The sequence below is a fragment of the Halichoerus grypus genome, chromosome 13 (genome assembly GCF_964656455.1).
Source record: "Halichoerus grypus chromosome 13, mHalGry1.hap1.1, whole genome shotgun sequence".
Lineage (NCBI taxonomy): Eukaryota > Metazoa > Chordata > Mammalia > Carnivora > Phocidae > Halichoerus > Halichoerus grypus.
Window position 1 is genome coordinate 90,608,270 of NC_135724.1, and position 11,306 is coordinate 90,619,575.

At 47.0% G+C, this 11,306-nt stretch overlaps 1 long non-coding RNA gene across 1 annotated transcript; it reads left to right on the top strand.

The window, feature by feature from the left end:
• Window positions 1–1,731: 1,731 nt before the first annotated feature.
• LOC118528542 (uncharacterized) lies at window positions 1,732–5,723 on the top strand. Its single transcript, XR_004913713.2, has 4 exons — window positions 1,732–1,812; window positions 3,810–3,887; window positions 4,132–4,211; window positions 5,494–5,723. It is a non-coding gene; the product is annotated as an uncharacterized LOC118528542 (long non-coding RNA).
• Window positions 5,724–11,306: the final 5,583 nt, after the last annotated feature.

Sequence of the window (11,306 nt, forward strand, 5' to 3'; positions counted from 1 at the left end):
CTAGATAAGAGTCAGGAAAGTTCCTCCCATCCATGTTGACATGGTATTTTCTTTCTTTCTTTTTTTTTATTTTTTTTTTATTTTTAAAGATTTTATTTATTTATTTGAGAGAGAGAGAATGAGAGAGAGCAAGTACATGAGAGGGGGCAGGGTCAGAGGGAGAAGCAGACTCCCTGCTGAGCAGGGAGCCCGATGCGGGACTCGATCCCGGGACTCCAGGATCATGACCTGAGCCGAAGGCAGTCGCCTAACCAACTGAGCCACCCAGGCGACCTTTCTTTCTTTTTTTTTTTTTAAAGATTTTATTTATTCATTTGAGACACAGAGATACAGAGAGAGAGAGAGAGCATGAGCAGGGAGAGAGGCAAAGGGAGAGGGAGAAGCAGGCTCCCCGCTGAGCCAGGAGCCCGATGCGGGGCTCGATTCCAGGACCCTGGGATCATGACCTGAGCCGAAGGCAGACGCTTAACCATCTGAGCCACCCAGGCGCCCCTGACATGGTATTTTCATCGGCAGTGCTAAGAAAATGCATGCAATTTACGCTGCATTATGACAATAAATTCTGGCCTCTCTTTACATTTATTTTTCTGTGTCAAAGTTTTTCTCTGAGTGTTTTAGTTCAATGACTGCAGGTTCCCGTGGATAGGCTTGGTGAGAAAATAATACCATCGTTAAAAAAAGAGTTGGTTTTGGGGGTGCCTGGCTGGCTCAGTCAGTGGAGCCTGGGACTCTTGATCTCATGGTTGTAAATTCAAGCCCCACCTTGGGTGTAGAGATTATTTAAAAATAAAATCTTACAAAAATTAAAAAAAAAAAAAAGCTGTTTTTGACAGCTGAAAGTTCATATATGAACTGTGCCTACTCTTCTATCTAGAGCTCTATGTTTAGAAAACACCTAAAAGAACCGAATGCTGACGACAGCCACAAAGGGGGCTCCCTTGTTGTGCAGCCCTCCCAGAGCCCGAAGCCGCAAGCGGAGGTTCAATTATCTTTTCATTTCTATAGTTATCTGATTGGAGCGTCCCATTCATCTCCCACCCTGGCTTAGTGTTTTCAGTCATAGTTAGATATTTTTTATATTTATTTCACTTGGCTCTGGCTCCCACCTTCGCAAAGGTTTCAAGGTCGACGTTCGTAACTTAGAGATTATGGCGTCCATCAAAAGCACGGCCTTATTGAATGCAAACATTTAAAATAAGCATCGAGAGTGCAACCCCAGAATTTGAGTTATCGGAGGACTTCGTATCGCTTCCTCCCGGCGGGACTCGATGGGGTTCCCGCCGATGCCCCCCGTGCAGCGAGCCTCGCAGCCGGGCACCGCCGCATACACATCGGAATACAGACAGGAAGAAGAGACATGGCCCAGACGCCTCGCGGGCCAGCGGAGCTCGAGGCGGTGAGGCAGTGGGGCCAAGGGCGGCTGACTACCCGAGGACCGGCGGAAGACAAGCTGGTGGGAGCCACCCGCCCCGCCCCGGGACTGGCGGGGTTGTCAAGGTGACAGCGGTCGGCCGTCACGGTCGAGGGGTGACCCCGCCCTCCTGCCCAGCTCCGATTGGGCACGCCTTTTTCCGGTTCCCCTTTTGGATTGGCTGAGAGGCGCGGCTCACGCACCGGAGCGTCTTGCGATTGGTTGGTGCTCAGTCCACCTCGTCGCCGCGCGGCCGCCTGGGCTGATGTGAGGCCAGCTCTCAGCCAGCCAATCAGAGTGCGCGCCGAGTGTGGTGCGGCCGGGTGGCGCGGATCCTTCCGCCGGGCTGGCAGGCGTGAGCGCCCGGAGGCGGCGGGAGGCTCCGGGAGGTCCCGGGAGGGGTGAGGCGGCGAGCCAGGGGCGCGCCAAGTGGGGGAGGGACGAGCAGCTCCCCGCAGCCTTGTCCGCAGGGGGCTTTCCCCGCTGCCCAGGACCCCTCCCGCAGATACACAACTCGTGGCATCCTAAAGAATACATTAAAAAAAAAAATCAAAAACCACCAAGAGGAATCAAGAATACAAGTAAATAAAAGGCTTACATTGCCCAAAATGTACGAAAGAAGTGCGCAATATAGGCTTGATGACACAGATGAGAGAGACTCCGAATCCTCGGGTTCTTTGGTGTTTCCCTGAGTGTGCACGGAGCTGCTGGTGCCTCCAGGAAGCAGGTGGCAGGAACCAGGTGCTGTCCGGGAGCTTGCAGGAGCCCAGAGGACGGCATTCGGATGGTGATGAGGGCTCCCGGTGCAAACAGGCTCAGAGCAGGCAGATCTGGGCGCTGCTTTGAACTGTACCCCAGGCGATGAGACAGGCTGGCGGGGGCCGTGGGGGAGGGGGAGGTTTCCCAACAAGGAGCAGCCTTCCGCAGGTCTTGTACTACGTGCACACGAGATGTAAGACTTATTTGCATCTTAAAAGTTTATTTATTTAAGTAGTATCTACGTCCAACATCGAGCTCCGATGCAGGACCCTGAGATTAATAAGAGTCACAGGCTACCTACAGAGCCAGGTGTACCAAGACTTCTTTGCATTTTTTTTTTTTTTTTTTTAACATTTACTGATTTGAGAGGGAGAGAGAGCACATAAGCAGGGGAAGGGCCAGCGGGAGAAAGAATCCTCAAGCGGACTCCCTGCTGAGCAAAGAGCCCCATGTGGGACTTGATCCCAAGACCCTGAGATCATGACCTGAGCCAAAACCAAGAGTCTCACACTTAACCCACCGAGCCACGCAGGGGCCCTGTAGACTTCTTTGCATCTTATTACACCACCCAGCCCCTTCCTTCACCATACGTGCCAGCTGAATCCACTAGAGACTTGGTATTTTTCATGATCCTTTTCTCTGGAAGCCTGGCTTCTCTACTGAGAACTTTACACTTACATAAGAGGAGAAAGAAGCCAAATCAAGCCAGAGGGTGGGCAGTCACCTCATCTGGTCACCTTTCCTTGCCCTGTTAAAAACAAGCCTGAGGGGAAAGCACGGCAAGGTAGGATGGCTTGTGTGGCTATCTACGTCTCTTTGGCATTAAATGAGGCCTCTGCTGGTGGGAATGTCTGTTTCACCATTAGTATTAGGCTAATAAGGTTTAGCACTGTCTAGAACCCTGTTCATAGTATATCACCGGGTTGTGGATGATGTTCAGTAGCTGAGTGTCACACAGAAGACAGTAAAAAACTCAGTGGGGGGTCTGCCTCCCCCCCACCCCCGCTCATGCTCTCTCACTTGCTCTCTCTCAAATAAATAAATAAAATCTTAAAAAAAAAAAAAAAAAAAAAGATTAGGGACACCTGGGTGGCTCAGGTCCTGGGATCAAGTCCCACAGTTGGGCTCCTTGCTCAGGGGGAGCCTGCTTCTCCCTCTGCCTGTCGCTCCCCCTGCTTGTGCTCTCTCCTCCCTGACAAATAAATAAAATATTTAAAAAATATGTAAAAAAGTAAACAAATTAATAATCAGGATGATTTAGACTTGTACTGTGAAAGGAGCAAAATGAAATAATGTGCAGAGTTCCTGCAGAGGGTGGGAGGATTGCTTACATAGTTATTGGCTGGCTGGGGAAGGCCTGTTTGCGGGGGTGGCATTTGAACTTGTGACAGATGTCTGTCCCAGGTGATCCCAGCAGAAGTGGTCCAGGGCTTCAAAAACCAATTTGCCAAAAGCCAATATGCCAAATAATCAATTCAGTGCATTTGCAGAATTGAGCAGATTTACCAATTTACCAGAAAATGATGTTTTATGACATAAGAGTCTTGAATTAGATTCAGAGAATAAGAATTTAATCTTCTGATTTTTTTTTCTTGAATATTGAATAGAAAATGTGCCTCATGAATATATTTTTATTCAGTCTCTTCAGGAACATCCTGCTGGAGGACCTTGAGTGTTTATTTTGAGTATTCTCATCTCATTATGCTCCATCTGGCTGGTGAGCTCGGGTGTGTGTGGGGAGGGGGCACACTGTGCTTGCCTTGTACGTTCTTGTAGCCCCTGACCCATTGTGGGTCAAAAACAATTGGTGAATGATCGAGATCCTTGTCCAGACTGAGCCCATGGAAATCTTCCTTTCCAGTCTTAAGGACAGAGAAGGGTTGAAGTGGGAGGCTCTGAGCATGGACCAACATTTGGAAGTACCTGCATAAACCATGATCCTTCATTTACTGATTCTACAGATCTTTACAGAGCATCCCCTGGGTGACAGGCCCATGGTGCCAGGCTCATGGATTCTAAGGGGGAGCCAGATCATGCACAGGTAAACAAAGAGAGTCTTAAAGTAAACTCTACCCCCAACATGGGGCTCATACGACCCCGAGATCAAGAGTCACATGCTGTACTGACTGAGCCAGCCAGGTTGCCCCCCACCCCCAAAGATCATAAGTTTTAACACTGCAAAGAATAATGGAGTCATTCCTCTTATAAAAAAATGGGGACATGACAGACAAGACTACAGTGTCTGGTCCTCCCTTCCCAGAAGTAACCAATATTTGCAGCTTAGTGAATATTTGTATTAGTTTCCTTGGGGTTGCTGTAACAAATTACTACAAACGTGGTAGCTGACAACAACAGAAGTTCATTCTGTCGCAGCTCTGGAAGGTGTGGACAGGGATCCCTCTGAAGTCTCTAGGGCAGATTCCTTCCTTGCCTCGTCCAGCGTCTGGTGGCTGATGGCACTCCTTGGCTCGTGGCTGCGTCCCTCCACTCCCTGTCTCCGTGGTTACAAGACCTCTTCACTTGTGTCTCCTCTGTGTGTCTCTTACGAGGACACTTGCCATTAGATTTAGGGGCTATGTGGGTAATCTAGAATAATCTTATCTCAAGATCCTTGCCTTAATTACATCTGCAAAGATGCTTTTTCCAAATAAGATCATATTTCCAGGTTCCAGGTGGACATATCTTTTGGAGAGGCCATCACTCAACCCCCCTACAATATCTTTCCGACACATATATTAGTATGTGGAGAATATATATTATATATGCCAAAGAAGAAAATATATATTTTTATTTTATTATATTTTAAAAAATATTTTATTTATTTATTTGACGAGAGAGAGACACAGCGAGAAAGGGAACACAAGCAGGGGGAGTGGGAGAGTGAGAAGCAGGCTTCCCACTGAGCAGGGAGCCTGACGCGGGGCTCGATCCCAGGACCCTGGGATCATGACCTGAGCCGAAGGCAGACGCTTAATGACTGAGCCACCCAGGCACCCCGAAAATATATTTTTAAACACAAATGGTATTTTACATGTATTTTTCTACAGTTATAGATCTTGTTCTGCAACTTGCTCTTCCTCCTGAATGATCTCTTTGAGAACTATGCTCTTTGTAGGGCAATCTGACTGTTTTTAACTGATGCACACAGTATTGCAAGGTCTGGAACGTACTGCACTTTACTAGCCTTTCTCCTATTGACAAATGTGAAGTTTGTGTACAATTTTTCAGTCCAGGCTTGGTGAAGTAAGACAGTCATTGATGTCACCAGATTTTTAATTATTTACTTTTTTCCTCTTTCTTTTCTTTTCTTTTTTTTTAAGTAGGCTCCATGCCCAGTGTGGAGCTAACCATGGGGCTTGAACTTATGACCATGAGATCAAGACCTGAGCTGAGCTCAAGAGTCAGATGTTCAACCGATGGAACCACCCAGGGGTCCCTTATTTATTTACTTTTAACTGTGAAAAGTATGAAGCCTACAAAAAGACTGGATATAGTATGTGTGTTCATTTTAAAGACTAATAAACGTGCACTGTGTTCATATGATCCAGTTTAATAGGGCGTGACCAGTATCTTGGAAGCCCCTCCCTAAATTCATTCCCTTTTCCTAGAAGAACCCTGTGCCCTGAATGTTGATACACATTTCTTTGCATTTCTTTATGTTTCTCTAACATGTATGTATTCCTAAACCAGATGTTTTTGGGTTTTGTCTGCTTTTTCCCTTTCTGTACAAGTCTGTATGCTTCTGAGGCTTTTTTGCTCAACATTATGTTTTTGAGGTTCATTGTGCTGGTCCATCTATAGAGTGTCCCTTTTGGCTGCTGCATAGTATTCATTGGATGACTATCCCACCACCTGTGTATCCCTCTTCTTGGGTTGTGACCACGTTTCCCCCTCTGCTTTCTTCTGTGGTTGGAGAGGAGGTGGGGAGGTTGAACTTTGGGCCATCCCTTTAGGCACATCTGGCCCTTGGTAGCTGGCATCCCCTGGATTTCCACAGCCCTGTGCATGGACAGGGAGGGCTGAGGCAACCACACCACAGAGGCTAGAAAAAGAAATCCTCCAACCACCCTTTTGCCTGATGAACCCAGGGAACGTGGCTGAGGCTTTGGGCTCACCCTTCTTCCGGACCAGCCTGAGAGAGCCCCCTGTGTCAGCAACCACAGGAAATGGAAATATGTCAGCGTCTTGCCCCTTCTGGTCTTTTCTCCACCAAGTCCTAGGCATTACTCCTTTGGTTATGACTTGGGGAAAGTCAATTCTACACTAGAAGTTCTTCTCATCTCATCTGGACCCCAAGCATTGCTATCTACTATCTAACCCCGCACTATATCCTCTTGGCCTACTTTCCAAAATATCTCTATGTATAGATAGATATTTAAAGATGTATCTCTATCTAAGCTTATATTCATATACAGGTACGTGGATCTCTCTCTTTCTCTCTCCCCTTCTCAATATCTCCCTCCTTTCCAACCCAGTCAAGCCCCATGATACCCCATGTGAACCTCTGCAATATCTCCCTCCATCCTACTCCAAATTCAACCCCACTCACTCTATTACTGCTAGAATAATGCTTTCAAAATATATGTCACATCACTCCCCTACTCAAAGCTTTCCAAATGGCTTCTAATCACACTTTAAATAAAATCCACAGTCCTTACTCTGTGGCCTCCCAAGGTCCTGGATAGCCACTTCCATTTGACTGTGCCAAGCATAACTCAGGGCCTTTGCACTTACTATGTCCTCTCTCTGGAAGATTCCTCCCAAAGATCAGCACTGGGTTGGATTCTTCACTTTTTTTTTTAGGTGGAGAATCTTCAGATTAGGGATAGAGAGATCCCTAGTTTGGGGATCCGACACACCCTAGTTGTTACTGATGCCTGCCTATCTTCGGATCAGGTGTTCTAGGCCATCCCACGTCAGCGATGAAGGTGCTAAAGTGAACACAAGCCCCTGCAGGGGAGAGTGCAAGTGGGATGACGTTTGGTGATTGTTTCAGTTAGAATGCATTGGGCAGCAAGTTATGCCAATCGGACTCCCTGCGGCTTAAACCACGATGACAGTTACTATTTATTCAGCCAGAAGTCCATGGCTCGTCACAGGCTTGCTCTGCAGCTCTGCGAGAGGATTCGGCCCTTCCTCCTTGTCTGCTTCGCCACCCTCTGTTTAAAGGCTTTTCTGCGCCGTGCTCCTCCGGGTCGCCAAACACCCATCACAGCCCCCTGCAAAAGGACCTCGTCCCTCCCAGGGGAAACTCAGCGCCAGGCGCCCCCCCATACACGCCCCTTCGAGCTCATTGGCCGGGATTTGGTCACGTGCCGACACACGAGCCAATTGGGCAAAGGAGAAGAAGGAGTGCTGTGATTGGCTTAGACCAGTGGGCACATTGATCCCTGGGGGACAATTTCCAAGGGCCACGTGGATGCACGGCTGCTTTTACACAATTAATTGACAGATAGTCAACGTCATACTTACACGGTGCTTCCGATTGCCGGAGAAAGCATCTATGTTCTCAGTCCTCCTTCACCCACTTGCCAGTGACAGAGGCTTACTATGAACTCATCCCAGTTCCTGCCGTTGCGTCTTGCCCTGGGGTATAACCGGTAACTCTGCTCCAAAACCTCCTTGGATGAGTAAATGCCATTCTTTCACGTCTGGCTTAGACGTGTCTCCTAAGGGTGAAGTTTGGTCTGGGTGGAAATGCGCTGATTTTAGAATAACCAAAGAAGTGAAATTTACCAACACCGATTCACTTTTTACTTTTAGATATTTTTCCCAGTTCTTCTAAATGTCTCAAGATACTTTGAAGAACATCCACGAATACATTTTTAAATGCAATTTCTTTCAGATTTGGTCTCCTTAATCAATAAGATAGATACACATGTATGGTAGTCAGTTATGTCAGTGTATTCATTCCAATGAGAGCAAATCCTCATTTTATTTCATTTTAAAACCCTCAGTTTATTTTCTAAATGATTTTATTTATTTGAGAAAGTGAGCAAGTAAGAGAGAGAGAGAGAGCACGAGCAGGGGTAGGAGCAGAGGGAAAGGGACAAGCGAATTCCCCACTGAGCAGGGAATCCGACACTCGGGGCTCGATCCCAAGAGGCTGGGGTCACGATGGGAGCCAAAGGTAGTCGCTTAACTGACTGAGCCACCCAGGCGTCCCTAAAACCCTCAGTTTAAAAAAGATGTCCATTTAAGCCTATGTTGAAACTTTCTAATGTCAATTTAAGTCGAGATACAATCCCTTGGCTTGGGCACAATCCTCTCAGGAGAGACTCCAAAGTTGGATTTTGTGGCATTCCTAGTAGGTGGGTAGCTCTGAGTCAGCGTGACTTCCCAGCTGCATCTTAGCATCATGGCATTTGTTTCTATGTGTACAAAGAAATATCATGCTTTGGGAAGAGAGGAGAAAAATGAGATTCATATTGTCAAAATCATGTGGACTTTCAGATAACCCTGACTCGTACCCCAACTATGGTACCACTCCTTTTCCAGACCATCAGTTTGGGCGTTTTTGGAAAACTCTTCGCTACTTCCAAATACTCATGCTTTTTTCTCTTGAAGCTGCTTTCAACATATTCCAGAGGACCCAATATGTTTTCATCATTTCCTGTATTGGTTAATGGTCACTTTATAATAGCGAGAGCTCTGAAAGATGGAAAACCTAACTTAATGCACACCAGGGTGGGAGAAATAAAAAGGAATGTAGGTAAGCTTATACGTGAGGGAGCAACAGGGTGGATTCCAAAGAAATGACTGGGAGGTCAGCCCTCTGATGAAGTGTGAGTGCATCTGGCCTGGCAAATTTCTGTATTCAGTTAAAAGTTTTGAATAGGAGGGGGAGGCCCAGATCAGGAGTGTGGTATATTAATAGGACCAATCTAGGGGCTCTCAGTGCCTCAGTCAGTTAAATCTCCAACTCTTGATTTCAGCTCAGATCATGATCTCTGGGTCATGGAGCCTGCTTAAGATTCTCTCCCTCTGGGGCTCCTGGGTGGCTCAGTCGGTTGAGTGTCTGCCTACGGCTCAGGTCATGATCTCAGGGTCCTGGGATCAAGTCCCAAGTTGGGCTCTCTGCTCGGTGGACAGTCTGCTTCTCCCTCTCCCTCTGTGCTCTCTCTCTCTTGCTCTCATGCTCTCTCCCAAGTAAATAAATAAAATCTTAAAAAAAAAAAGATTCTCTCCCTCTTCATCTGTGCCCCGCCCTCATGCACACACTCTTCCTCTCTCTCTGTCTCTCTGTCTCTCTCAAAAAAGTACCAATCTAGATCTTTAAATAAAAAAATAAGCAACAGGTACAAAGGGAAAAGGGGAATTGCAGAGACACAAGGAAGGTTGCACATAGACAGACAGTTTAAGGTTCTTGGTCAGGAAGGGCCCTTCCAGCGATGTTCCTATTTTATTTATTTATTTACTTATTTATTTTTAAGATTTTATTTACTTATTTGACACAGAGAGAGAGAGAGAGAGAGCACAAGCAGGGGGAGTGGCAGGCAGAGGGAGGAGAAGCCAACTTCCCACTGAGCAGGGAGCCCGATGTGGGGCTCGATCCCAGGACCCTGGGATCGTGACCTGAGCCGAAGGCAGAAGCTTCACCAACTGAGCCACCCAGGCTCCCTAGTGTTCCCATTTTATTTATTTATTTATTTTTTTTAAAGATTTTATTTATTTATTTGAGAGAGAGAGAATGAGAGAGAGCGAGTACATGAGAGGGGGGAGGGTCAGAGAGAGAAGCAGACTCCCTGCTGAGCAGGGAGCCCGATGCGGGACTCGATCCCGGGACTCCAGGATCATGACCTGAGCCGAAGGCAGTCGCTTAACCAACTGAGCCACCCAGGCGCCCTAGTGTTCCCATTTTATTTTATTTTATTTATTTTTTTAAAATATCTTATTTATTTATTTGAGAGAGAGAATGAGATAGAGAGAGAGAGCATGAGAGGGGGGAGGGTCAGAGGGAGGAGCAGACTCCCTGCCGAGCAGGGAGCCTGATGCGGGACTCGATCCCGGGACTCCAGGATCATGACCTGAGCCGAAGGCAGTCGCTTAACCAACTGAGCCACCCAGGCGCCCCTAGTGTTCCCATTTTAAATGGGAAGAACTTTCTTGAATTTCTTTCTCTTCCCCCTCTCTGATCTTGTAAAGAAGGATATGGGGCAGCAAGGTGAGGCCTGAAAAGGTATTTCGAAAGGTGTGTGTGTGGAAGTGTTGAAGGAGTGATGACCAAGTAGCCATTATTTTGGCCATAGCTTACCTCTCCCTTGGGTTCCCCTACAGATGCTGTGCCTGGTTGGGTGGGCCAGGCTGAAGGGATTAAGAATGAATCAAGTGGCCATCAGGCGTATAAATCCAGTCCTCTGCCTGCTCCATGAGAATCAGCCAATCCCTTCGTCAAACTCTGATTTGCATGGCCCCGGAAGGCGAGCTCTATGCTCTATATAGCAGAACCCCTTAGCCTAGCCCAGGGGGCACACGCTAGGCATTTCTGAATGAATGACTCTTTCTTGAGCTTCCACTATGGATCAGGCTTTGGGAACCCTGGTGAACCGGCGAAACAAGGATTTTGCTCCTGTGGAATTTGCATTCCAGTGTCAAAGGAAAAAAAAACATGAATCCTTCAAAGATGAATCTCCTTTCGGGTCAAGATGAACTCATGCCTTCACAAAGGTGGTAACTCAAACACAGAGCCAGATGAGATGCTGGCCCTAGGACTCGGAGGTCAGGAAGCCAGGTATTCTGGAAGTCATGTTTAAATAGCAAGCATCCTGTTTTAAATTAGAACCTGTGTTTATTCGTGGTGATTGAGAGATGGAAGCTGTTTCTGATTTAGTGATGGGGTTGCTTCATAAAACTCCAACACTGCAAAAAAAAAAAAAAGAAAAATGTGCCTGGGAGAAGCTGACTGGGTTATTGTGAGAATAAGTTACAAGGAATATGGGAAGGTCCGTAGCACGGTGCCACCCACGTACAGTAGGAGGGCAATGAATTAACCTTCAAAATATACCCCAAGTCTCATTTTTCTATTTCCACATCTGCCACCTGGTCCAGCCACCATCATCTCTCTCTCTCTTTTTAAAAGATTTTATTTATTTGACAGAGAGAAAGAGAGAGAGCACGAGTAGGGGGAGCAGGAGAG